Source organism: Suncus etruscus, chromosome 18 (genome assembly GCF_024139225.1).
Source record: "Suncus etruscus isolate mSunEtr1 chromosome 18, mSunEtr1.pri.cur, whole genome shotgun sequence".
Lineage (NCBI taxonomy): Eukaryota > Metazoa > Chordata > Mammalia > Eulipotyphla > Soricidae > Suncus > Suncus etruscus.
Genome location: NC_064865.1, coordinates 36,086,764 through 36,100,667, shown reverse-complemented (window position 1 = coordinate 36,100,667; position 13,904 = coordinate 36,086,764). Strand labels below are relative to the sequence as shown.

Here is a 13,904-nt window from a genome sequence, read left to right as displayed (position 1 = left end):
ATTTATAAGCAGAACTGTGCCCACAAAAAGTATATAAGCCAGGCCTTGAGTCTCAATAAACGAAATTGGATTTGGAGTTGGCTGAATCCTTTTCTCACTTTTGTCTGTCTTCATGTCTGTCTTTGTGTTTTGTGTTTGTGCAAGCTCCCTCCAAGAAAGAATAAACACAACTTAATTGTGGGGTAGGGACACCCACACAAAACAAAAAACAATTGTAGAACATTTAAAATGTATAAAAATTCTATTTCATCCCTTTCTTACCTTATTTTCCCCCCTTTCCTTCACTCATTTCCTTATATTAAAGAAATAGTTTCTCTTTCTTTTCTAAAAAACCCAACCCATCTAGTTATTTATTTTCCACTGGTCTTGACAATATTGGAATCTACCAGGTACTTATCTTGCCTATCATTAGCTTCCTTTTTTTTACCACATGCATTTGATAGTTAGAAATAATCTTTTACTATTATATTATAGTCCTATTCGAATTTCTTCCTTTTTTTTTTAAATTTATTTAAACACCTTAATTACATACATGATTGTGTTTGGGTTTCAGTCATGTAAAGAACACCACCCATCACCAGTGCAACATTCCCATCACCAATGTCCCAAGTCTCCCTCCTCCCCACCCGACCCCCACCTGTACTCTAGACAGGCTCTATATTTTCTACATACATTCTCGTTATTAGGACAGTTCAAAATGTAGTTATTTCCCTAACTAAGCACATCACTTCCTGAGGTGAGCTGGAACTTCCAGCTCTTTTCTCTTTTGTGTCTGAAAATTATTATTACAAGGGTGTCTTTCATTTTTCTTAAAACCCATAGACGAGTGAGACCATTCTGCGTTTTTTTTCTCTCTCTCTCTGATTTATATCACTCAGCATAATGGATTCCGTGTACATCCATGTATAGGAAAATTTCATGACTTCATCTCTCCTGACAGCTGCATAATATTCCATTGTGTATATGTACCACAGTTTCTTTAGCCATTCGTCTGTTGAAGGGCATCTTGGTTGTTTCCAGAGTCTTGCTATGGTAAATAGTGCTGCAATGAATATAGGTGTAAGGAAGGGGTTTTTGTATTGTATTTTTGTGCTCCTAGGGTATATTCCTAGGAGTGGTATAGATGGATCGTATGGGAGCTCAATTTCCAGTTTTTGGAGAAATCTCCATATCGCTTTTCATAAAGGTTGAACTAGACAGCATTCCCACCGGCAGTGGATAAGAGTTCCTTTCTCTCCACATCCACGCCAACACTGTTGATTCTCATTCTTTGTGCTGTGTGCCACTCTCTGGGGTGTGAGGTGGTATCTCATCGTTGTTTTGATTTGCATCTCCCTGATGATTAGTGATGTGGAACATTTTTTCATGGGTCTTTTGGCCATGTGTATTTCTTCTTTGTCAAAGTGTCTGTTCATTTTTTCTCCCCATTTTTTGATGGGGTTAGATGTTTTTTTCTTGTAAAGTCCTGTCAGTGCCTTGTATATTTTGGAGATTAGCCCCTTATCTGATGGGTATTGGGTGAATAGTTTCTCCCACTCAGTGGGTGGCTCTTGTATCCTGGGCACTATTTCCTTTGAGGTGCAGAAGCTTCTCAGCTTAATATATTCCCATCGGTTAATCTCTGCTTTCACTTGCTTGGAGAGGGGAGTTTGCTCCTTGAAGATGCCTGTAATGTCCTGGAGTGTTTTGCCTATGTGCTGTTCTATATATCTTATGGTTTTGGGTCTGATATCGAGGTCTTTAATCCATTTGGATTTTACCTTCATACATGATGTTAGCTGGGGGTCTAAGTTCAATTTTTTGCAAGTGGCTATCCAGTTGTGCCAACACCACTTGTTGAAGAGGCTTTCCCTGCTCCATTTAGGATTTCCTGCCCCTTTATCAAAAATTAGGTGATTGTAAGTCTGGGGAACATTTTCTGAGTATTCAAGCCTATTCCACTGATCTGAGGACCTATCCTTATTCCAATACCAAGCTGTTTTGATAACTATTGCTTTGTAGTACAGTTTAAAGTTGGGGAAAGTAATTCCTCCCATATTCTTTTTCTCAATGATTGCTTTAGCTATTCTAGGGTGTTTATTGTTCCAAATGAATTTCAAAAGTGTCTGATCCACTTCTTTGAAGAATGTCATGGGTATCTTTAGAGGGATGGCATTAAATCTGTATAATGCCTTGGGGAGTATTGCCATTTTGATGATGTTAATCATGCCAATCCATGAGCAGGGTATGCGTTTCCATTTCCGTGTGTCCTCTCTTATTTCTTGGAGCAGAATTTTATAGTTTTCCTTGTATAGGTCCTTCACATATTTAGTCAAGTTGATTCCAAGATATTTGAGTTTGTGTGGCACTATTGTGAATGGGGATGTTTTCTTAATGTCCACTTCATCCTTATTACTATTGGTGTATAGAAAGGCCATTGATTTTTGTGTGTTAATTTTGTAGCCTGCTACCTTGCTATATGAGTCTATTGTTTCTAGAAGCTTTTTGATAGAGTCTTTAAGGTTTTCTAAGTAGAGTATCATGTCATCTGCAAATAATGAGAGCTTGACTTCTTCCTTTCCTATCTGGATTCCCTTGATATCCTTTTCTTGCCTAATCGCTATAGCAAGTACTTCCAGTGCTATGTTGAATAGGAGTGGTGAGAGAGGACAGCCTTGTCTTGTGCCATAATTTAGAGGGAAGGCTTTTAGTTTTTCTCCATTGACGATAATATTTGCCACTGGCTTGTGGTAGATATCCTTCACTATATTGAGAAAGGTTCCCTCCATTCCCATCTTGCTGAGAGTTTTGATCAAGAATGGTTGTTGGACCTTATCAATGCTTTCTCTGCATCTATTGATATGATCATGTGGTTTTTATTTTTCTTGTTATTGATGTTGTGTATTATGTTGATAGATTTACGGATGTTAAACCATCCTTGCATTCCTGGGATGAAACCTACTTGATCGTAGCGGATGATCTTCTTAACGAGGCATTGAATCCTATTTGCCAGAATTTTGTTGAGGATCTTTGCATCTGCATTCATCAGCGATATTTGTCTGTAATTTTCTTTTTTTGTAGCATCTCTGTCTGGCTTAGGTATCAAGGTGATGTTGGCTTCATAAAAGCCATTTGGAAGTGTTTCTGTTTGTTCAATTTCATGAAAGAGTCTTGCCAAGATTGGCAGTAGTTCCTCATAGAAAGTTTGATAGAGTTCATTAGTGAATCCATCTGGACCTGGGCTTTTGATTTTCGGCAGACATTTGATTACTGTTTTAATTTCGTCACTGGTGATGGGGGTGTTTAGATATGCTACATCCTCTTCCTTCAACCGTGGAAGATTATAAGAGTCCAAGAATTTGTCCATTTCTTCCAGGTTCTCATTTTTAGTGGCGTAGAGTTTTTCAAAGTAGTTTCTGATTACCCTTTGAATCTCTGTCATATCAGTAGTGATCTCTCCTTTTTCATTCCTGATACGAGTTATCAAGTTTCTCTCTCTCTCTTTCTTTGTTAGGTTTGCCAGTGGTCTATCAATCTTGTTTATTTTTTCAAAGAACCAACTTCTGCTTTTGTTGATCTTTCGGATTGTTTTTTGAGTTTCCACTTCGTTGATTTCTGCTCTCAGCTTTGTTATTTCCTTCTGTATTCCTATTCTTGTGTCCTTTTGTTGAGCATTTTCTAGTTCTATTAGCTGTGTCATTAAGCTACTCAGGTAAACTCCTTCTTCCTTCCTGATGTGTGCTTGCAAAGCTATAAATTTTCTTCTCAGTACTGCTTTTGCTGTGTCCCATAAGTTCTGATAGTTTGTTTCTTTATTGTCATTTGTTTCCAGGAACCTTTTTATTTCCTCCTTGATTTTATCTCGGACCCACTGGTTATTGAGCATGAGGCTGTTTAACTTCCAGGTGTTAAAATGTTTCTTTTGAGTCCCGGTGTACTTTTGTGGATTTTCCCCACCTGGTGTCACACACAGGGAGCCAGCCTTTGCAAAGGCTTGCCAGTTTTCATGCTTTGTAGTCCCTCCCTGAAAATGGCCTCTGGGCGAGCGAGTTTTCTGGAGCCTCTTTTTGCCCCACTCGCAAGAGTTTCACACAAGGGGACAGTAGACAGACATATACAGGTCACACTCACAGTTTTTCACAGTTGGGCCCCACTGGGCCGGTGTACTTTCATGGATTTTCCCCGCCTGGTGTCACACACAGGGAGCCGGCTTTTGCAAAGGCTTGCCGGTTTTCATGCTCTGTAGTCCCTCCCTGAAAATGGCCTCTGGGCGAGCGAGTTTTCTGGAGCCTCTTTTTGCCCCACTCGCAAGAGTTTCATGCAAGAGGACAGTAGACAGACATAGACAGGTCACACTCACAGTTTTTCACAGTTGGGCCCCACTGGGCCGGTGTACTTTTGTGGATTTTCCCCACCTGGTGTCACACACAGGGAGCCGGCTTTTGCAAAGGCTTGCCGGTTTTCATGGTCTGTAGTCCCTCCCTGAAAATGGCCTCTGGGCTATCATTAGCTTCTTAGAAAAGCAAAACAATAATATTTTCAAAATACTTTTATATTAAACAAGTAAATTTACATTAATTTTTTCTAATATACTATTTTAAAATTCACTCATCTCAAATTTCTGAAATTAATGTTTAGGTACATATATCTATGATTTTATTTCCTTATACTTTGTTTTGGGGTCATATCTGTCAATATTTAGGGGTTACTCCTCATTATATGCTCATGGATTACTAGTGGAAAACTTAGATGGCTATATAGGGTGCCTGGAATCAAACATGAATCAGCCACATGTAAAGTATGTGCTTTATTGCTGGCTTTGCATGTTATAATCACTTTTTTCTGCTTTGTTTTGTGTTTGTTTTTGTGCCACATCCAGTGAAGCTCAGGGGTTATCTCTAGCTATGGGCTTGGGGAATCATATGGGATGCTGGGGGATTGAACCACTGTCAATCCTAGGTTAACACAAACATCATACCACTTGTGCTATCGCTACAGCCCTATGTACATAGTAATCACTTCTGTGGTGCTTAGGATACCATATGGGATGCTGAAATTAAAATATGTCTGTAGGGTACTAATACATTATTTGAGAGTAATATGCATAATTCCATTTCATTCCAACTCAGCTGTCTCAAATATTCTGAAAATATTTGAATATATGTGAATATATCACTCATAATGATATGTATATATTGATTTTGCCTATCTCAAAAACTTCAACATTTATCCTATCTAAATGCATTGTTCAAGACATCCTTTGTAAAATGTATGGTTTGCTTACTTTTAACTGACATATGTTTATGATAGTATGCTAATGTTTATGACCTTGATGTTTAGATAGCATATTTCACCATGACCAGAGAACCAAGTATCCTATACTTATATTACTTTTAATTTAGCTCTTTTATCCACTTCCATGTCACTTAGTATAGATCATCATCTATTTTACAGTTCAGAAATAATGGTTTTTCATCATTCTTTGCCCTCTATTGCCTTGTAGATGTCTCTATATACAAAAGATGGATGGATTTACCCAGTATTTATCCTTTCACCTCTATCATATTTTGCTTAGCATCATATCCTTCATCAAAATTGTAGCAACATGCACAAATTTATAACATTTTTATAGTTACATAATATTCAATTGTGTAACATTATATATCACAATCTCTTTTTGTTTGTTCTTATTCTAGGCCATTTTGTTGTTTCTATAGCCTAGTTATTTTAATAAGTATGGCAGTGGACATATTGTGCATATATACTTCAAATTTTATGCCTCTGTGTTTTGTGGCTAAATACAAAAATAATATAGGAGATATATTATTCTTTTTTATATATTTTATTTAAACACCTTGATTATATACATGATTGTGTTTGGGTTTCAATCATGTAAAGAACACCACCCATCACCAGTGCAACATTCCCATCACCAATGTCCCAAATCTCCCTCCTCCCCACCCAACCCCCGCCTATACTCTAGACAGGCTTTCTATTTCCCTTGTACATTCTCATTATTAGGATAGTTCAAAACGTAGTTATTTCTCTAACTAAACTCATCCCTGTTTGTGGTGAGCTTCATGAGGTAAGCTGTAACTTCCAGCTCTTTTCTCTTTTGTGTCTGAAGGTTATTATTGCAAGAATGTCTTTTATTTTTCTTAAAACCCATAGATGAGTGAGACCATTCTGCATTTCTCTCTCTCTCTCTCTGGCTTGTTTCATTCAGCATAATAGATTCCATGTACATCCATGTATAGGAAAAATCCATGACTTCATCTCTCCTGACAGCTGCATAATATTCCGTTGTGTATATGTACCACAGTTTCTTTAGCCATTCATCTGTTGAAGGGTATCTTGGTTGTTTCCAGAGTCTTGCTATGGTAAATAGTGCTGCAATGAATATAGGTGTAAGGAAGGGATTTTTGTATTGTATTTTTGTATTTTTAGGGTATATTCCAGGAATGGTATAGCTGGATCGTATGGGAGCTCGATTTCCAGTTTTTGGAGGAATCTCCTTATCGCTTTCCATAAAGGTTGAACTAGATAGCATTCCCACCAGAAGTTGATAAGAGTTCCTTTCTCTCCACATTCCCTCCAACACTGCTTGTTCTCATTCTTTGTTATGTTTGCCAATCTCTGTGGTGTGAGGTTTTAAATAAATTTCCATATAGATACTGAGAAACATTTTCACAATCACCATTTTCATTAAAAATAAATAATGGTTCATTTTCACATAATTGGGAACACTCAACCCTGTATGTTTCCAAATTTTTGATATTTGGCATGCTTGCTGGTATAAAATATTTAATTACTGCTTGATTTACCTTTCCTTGATATATATTTTGAATTCTTTCCCATAAGCTTAAAAGCATTTCAATAATAGTCTCATTCATCTATGGGTTTTAAGAAAAATGAAAGACCTTCTTGCAATAGTGTTTAGGGACAAAAGAGAGGAGAGCTAGAAGTTCCAGCCCACTACCTGAAGCTCATCACAGAGTGGTGAGTGAAGTTAGAGAAATAATTACATTGAAAACTACTATAAAAATGTGAATGTTAAAAGCCTGTCTAGAGCACAGGTGTGGGTTGTGTGGGGAGGAGGGAGATTTGGGACATTTTTGATAGGAATGTTGCACTGGTTAGGGGGATCTTTACATGACTGAAACCCAACCACAATCATGTTTGTAATCAAGGTGTTAAAATAAAAATATTAAAAAATTATTTAAGCACAATGGTTACAAAAACATGCATAACTGGGTTTCAGCCATAAAATGCACACCAATTCAACTTTCCCAATACCAAAAGACTTTTTAAATATGCTTTTTCAAAAATTATCTGGTCATCTTTTCTACACATATATTTTGGGGGGAGGCATCAGTGTTCTTGGCTTTTAGTTCCAGTCCCCACATTGTTTGTAATGGGTTTTTGAGTTTTTATTGCTGTTGTTGATAATGTTGGTCTTTCTGGGTGCTTTATATATTTTGAAAATTAATCTTTTTTATTTATTGCTTTTGAGGTCACACATGGTTATACTCAACACATCTGGATCTGCACTCAGAAATTACTTCTGATGATGCTCAGGGAACCATATGAGATTCTAGGGATCAAACTCAGGTGAGCTATGTGCAAGCAAGTGCTCTACCTTTTGTCCTATTTATCCAGCCCTAGCCTTTTACTTGCAGCATGGTGTGTAAATATTTTCTCTATTCCTGAGATGTCTTTATTTAAGATTAATGTCATACAAAAATTCTTTAATTTTATATAGCCCCATTTGATTATTTTTGTTTTTGTTGTTTTGCCAATAGAACAAATTCAAGTATAAATCTAAGTTTCATTAACTTAGAGTACTATTGTACTGATTATTCACAATTCAGTGTTAGCATTTATTCTGATCTTTTATTTTTATTTATGGTGTAAGATATAGATCCAGTTTCCTTTCTTACATGTGTCTATGTTGATCTCCTAAAACAACTAGTTGAAGAGAGTTTCTTTGTCACACTTCATGTGTCCAACTTTCTTTTCAATAGAATAATGTACAGAGTTGAGGGTTTATTTTTGTGGCTCTCTTTTCTAGTTATTTTTTCTAAGATTATACCTTTTACTATTCAATATTATACAATTTCAGTACAATGGATGGATAGGGTATTTTATCATTAATAATGCAATCCTCCAATTCTTTTTCTCAGAATTGGTATAGAATTCATACTGGATTTTTTTTCAGTATGCTAAATGTATTATGAATGTAACTTTGGCATCCAGTTTATGTCAAAATTTTCCTATAATTTTATAGTTGTCCTTTTTGTAAATCTTTTTCTCTTGCTGCTTTAAGATACTTTCTTTCTGGGGGTCGGAGATATATTATGGAGGTACGGTATTTGCCTCGCATGCACAGAGATGGTGGTTCAAATTCCGGCATTCCAAATGGTCCCTGAGTCTGCCAGGAGCAATTTATGAGCACAGAGCCAGGAGTAACTTCTGAGCACTGCGGGGTGTGCCAGAATCTATGGGACACAGCAAAAGCGGTCCTGAGAGGAAAATTTATAGCTGTACTAGCACACATCAGGAAAAAAGAAGGGGCATGCCTGAATAAACTAATGACACAGCTCATAAAATTAGAAAATGACCAACCAAAGGAACCAAAAATAGGGAGACAGAAGGAAATAACAAAGCTGAAAGCAGAAATCAATGAAGTAGAAAACCAAAAAACAATCCAAAAGATCAACAAAAGCAGAAGTTGGTTCTTTGAAAAATAAACAAGATTGATAGATCATTGGCAAAACTCACAAAGAATGAGAGAGAGAAACCTGATAACCCGTAGTAGAAATGAAAAGGGGGAGATCACGACAGATATTGCAGAGAACCAATGGGTAATCAGAGACTACTATAAGAAACTTTATGCTACTAAACATGAGAACCTAGAAGAAATGGAAAAATTCTTGGACACTTATAACCTTCCACAGTTAAGTAAGAAGGATGTAGCATATCTAAACACCCCCATCACTATTGAGGAAATTGAAACTGTAACCAAACATCTGCCCAAAAATAAAAGCCCAGGCCCAGATGGATTTCCTAATGAATTCTTTCAAATCTTTCAAGAGGAGCTACTACCAATCCTAGCCAGGCTCTTCCAAGAAATTGAAAAAACAGGAACACTCCCAACAGCTTTTATGAAGCCAACATCACCTTGATACCAAAACCAGACAGAGATGCTGACAAAAAAGAAAATTACAGTCCAATATCCCTGATAAATGCAGATGCAAAGATCTTCAAAAAAATCCTGGCAAATAGGATCCAATGCATCATAAAGAAGATCATACACTATAACCTAGTAGGTTTCATCCCAGGAATGCAAGGATGGTTTAACATCCATAAATCTATCAACATCATACACATCAACAACAAGAAAATTAAAAATCACATGTACACAGCAATAGATGCAGAGAAAACATTTCATAAGGTCCAACACCCATTCTTGATAAAAACTCTCAGCAAGATGGGAATGAAAAGAACATTTCTCAATCTAGTTGAAGCCATCTACCACAAGCCAATGGCAAATATTATACTCAATGGAGAAAAAATAAAAGCCTTTTCTCTAAATTCTAGTACAAGACAAGGCTGTCCACACTCACCACTCCTCTTCAACATAGTACTGCAAGTTCTTGCTATAGCGATTAGGCAAGAAAAAGGTATCAAGGGAATCCTGATAGGAAAGGAAGAAGTAAAGCTCTCATTGTTTGCAGATGACATGATACTCTACTTAGAAAACCCTAAAGACTCTACCAAAAAGCTTCAAGAAACAATAGACTCATATAGCAAGGTGGCAGGCTACAAAATTATCACACAGAAATCAATGACCTTTTTATACACCAATAATGATAGGGAAGAGATGGACATCAAGAAGGTAATCCCATTCACATTAGTGCCACACAAACTCAAATAACTTGGAGTCAACTTGACCGAAGATGTGAAGGACATAAACAAAGAAAACTATAAAGCCCTGCTCCAAGAAATAAGAGAGGACACAAGAAAATGGAAACACATACCCTGCTCATGGATTGGCAGGATTAACATAATTAAAATGGCAATACTCCCTAAAGAATTATACAGATTTAATGCGATCCCCTTAAAAATACCCATGACATTCTTCAAAGAAGTGGATCAAACACTTATAAAATTCATCTGGAACAATTAACATCCTCGAATAGCTAAAGCACTCCTATGAAAAAGGAAAATGGGAGGCATCACCTTCCCAAACTTTAAACTGTACTACAAAGAAATAGTTATCAAAACAGCATGGTATTAGAATAAAGACAGACCCTCTGATCAGTGGAATAGGCTTGAGTTCTCAGACAATGTTCCCCAGACATGCAGTCACATAATTTTTGACAAAGGAGCAAGAAATCCTAAGTTGAGCAGGGAAAACCTCTTCAACAAGTGGTACTGGCATAACTGGTTAGCCACTTGCAAATAAGCAAACATAGACCCCCAGTTAGCATCATGTACGATGGTAAAATCCAAATGGATTAAAGAACTTGATATCAGACCTGATACCATAAGGTATACAGAACAACACGTCGGTAAAACACTCCATGACATTAAGAATAAAGGCATCTTCAAGGAGGAAACTGCACTTTCCAAATAAGTGGAAGCAGAGATCAACAGATGGGAATACATTAAGCTGAGAAGCTTCTGCACCTCAAAGGAAATAGTGCTCAGGATACAAGAGTCACCCACTGAGTGGGAGAAACTATTCACCCAACACCCATCAGATAAGGGGCTAATATCCAAAATATACAGGGCACTGACAGAACTTTACAAGAAAAAAAATCTAATCCCATCAATAAATGGAGAGAAAAAATGAATAGACACTTTGATAAAAAAGAAATGCAAATGGCCAAAAGGCACATAAAAAATGCTCCTCATCACTAATCATCAGGGAGATGCAAATCAAAACAACAATGAGATACCACCTCACACCACAGAGATTGGCATACATCACAAAGAATGAGAACAATCAGTGCTGGCGGGGAGGTGGAGAGAAAGAAACTCTTATTCACTGCTGGTGGGAATGCCATTTAGTCCAACCTCTATGAAAAACGATATGGAGATTCCTCCAAAATCTGGAAATTGAGCTCGCATTCGACCCCACTATTCCACTTCTAGGGATATACCCTAAGAACACAGAATACAACACAAAAACTCCTTCCTCACACCTATATTTATTGCAGTACTATTCACAATAGCCAGGCTCTGGAAACAACCAAGATGCCCTTCAACAGATGAATGGCTAAATAAACTGTGGTACATATACACAATGGAGAGATGAAGTCATAAAATTTTCCTATACATGGATGTACATGGAATCTATTATGCTGAGTGAAATAAGTCAGAGGGAGAGAGAGAGAGACTCAGAATAGTCTCAGTCATCTATGGGTTTTAAGAAAAATAAAAGTCATTTTTGCAACAATCCTCAGAGACATGAGAGGAGGGCTGGAACTGCCAGCTCACTTCATGAGACTCACCACAAAGAGTAGTGAGTGCAGTTATAGAAATAACTACACAGAGAACTACCATAATCATGTGAATGAATGAGGGAACTGGAAAGCCTGTCTGGAGTACAGGTGGGGGTGGGGTGGGATGGAGGGAGATTTGGGACATTGGTGGTGGGACTGTTGCACTGGTGAAGGGGGTTTCTTTACATGACTAAAACCTAATCATAATCATATTTGTAATCAAGATGTTTAAATAAAAAATATAAAACAGTTACAATAGAACCAGTGATAGTGGGTATGGAGCTTGCCTTGACATGGTTTAATTGGGATTTAATCTCCTGTATCTTATATTGTTCCAGATCTCATGAGGAGTGATTCCTAAGCAAGAGCCACAAGTAAGCCCTGAGTAGACAGTTGTGGCCCCAATTAAATAAAAATAATAACACAAAAAGTATGGTTATACAATTCTGTGAATGTAATAATAGCTACCTCAATATATAGTTAAAAAGGTACATTTTATTGAGGCACCATGATTATAATTTTATTGAAGTACCATGATTATAATTGAGACTCAACATCAATTTTTTAACCAGTAACTATTTCCGTCTATCAATGTCCTGTTTCCCTCCCACCAGATAGCCTGTTCCTATGTTGGGTATCTTTATTCTGTTTTTTTAGACTTGGTGATTTACAAGATTTGTTACTGATATTGTTTTGGGTACAACACTTTACTATATTCAGTACCATCTTCCTTCAGAGAGATCGTTTTCCTCCATCATTGTCATAATGCTCCACTTTCTTTTCTATCGCCCACTGTCAATTAATGTTTTCTCTTAATAAATAAAATAAAGACATTTAATCCAATAAAATGTAGCATAGATATATAGCAAAAAATTTCAAAGTAAAATAAGAATGGATAATTTGAGAAAAGTATTCAAAACGGGGGGAAACTAAGTCCATCAAAATAGTATATTGGAACTGAATAGTTGCTCAGGTTTTATTCACATTTTACAAAAGCACAATCTGAAAATCCGAGCAATAAGGATCCATATTTTCTGTATATGTTTACTTTGTTTTTATCACACATTATTTTTAGCATTAGGTTTAAAGAATATATTTTAATCATCATATTTGTGCAAAGTAAACCAAACATTCCTCTAGCAAGACTTTTACTCCTTTCCCTATAACTTGAAAAATATACATGGTCTAAAAATAATTTATTTAAAAAGGTAAGAAACTGAGGCAAATATTTTTATTTGATGAACTGTATGAGTTGATTCATTTATATCTACCCAGGGCATAATTTCAGATTCTTGGTCTAAATGAAGGGAATCTGTTTGGTAATAGGAGAAAATTATTTAAAATTTGACAATTAGGTGTTTCTGGAACTAGAACTGAGAGACTTCTGTACTTGAAGCAGTAACTTTTCATATTTACTTAATTCTACATTAATTTAGGTGGCTGACAAGATTAGAGGAGTGGAGAGTTAGAAATACTTTTGAAATATTGAAGTTTTGGAAGTACATTTTCCTATATAATAAGGATTTCTATTACATAAAATTATCCAGATCTTGAATTATGTTTTAGCTATAATGGCACTTTTTTTGTTGTTGTTCTTGGGCCACACCCAACAGTGCTCAGGGGTTACTCCTGGCTGTCTGCCCAGAAATAGACCCAGGCAGGCACCAGGGACCATATAGGACTTTGGTATTCGAATCAATCACCTTAGGTCCTGAGTCAGCTGCTTGCAAGGCAAAAGCCGCTGTACTATCTCTCCACCCCTCCTTTACAATGAGGTCTATACTTCAGGTTGATTGGGAAACCATGTAGAGTCTTGAATTGAACTGAGTTTCCACATACAAAGCATAAGCTCCAGCTCCCTGTAACCTCTTTCAGTCCCCAACTTAACAATATTTAAAATATGTAGGAAAAGTACTGCTTTGTTGTTTAATTTTTAATAGACACAATTGATTTGAAATACTTGAACTAAATGATAAACAGTATTTTAAGGACTATTTCTGGTTTTATAGACATAATTGATGTGGACAAAATTTGAAAGACACAAATTGAGTTACCAATATTCATATAAATTTTAAGGAAAATGGGGAATATAATTGCAAGCTTATTTAAGTAAAAATAAAATATTTATTTAAAATTATTTTTACACTTGATCTTAGCCAAAAGGCCGAGAAGCGATTTAAAATTATTTTTAAGAAACAGTTAAATAGTATAATAATTTAGTTATGCTAAGCATTGTCTAAGAAATAAATATATAATCACAGGAGAAAACTTAAAGAGAAAATGGTGAATCTATTTTTGCACATTTTGAATTTTAAGTATAGGTCAGTTAAGATTATTTGTTCTGGAGGTAGGTATGTCAATCAAAAGCTCAAATGGGATGCTAAAATGTTTTTATAGATAATTACCAAGGTTATT

General features: G+C 36.3%; 1 pseudogene; it reads right to left on the bottom strand.

Annotated features, from left to right (window-relative positions):
- Window positions 1-13,593: 13,593 nt before the first annotated feature.
- On the bottom strand, window positions 13,594-13,665 carry LOC125996615 (uncharacterized; annotated as a pseudogene).
- Between the last annotated feature and the right edge of the window lie 239 nt (window positions 13,666-13,904).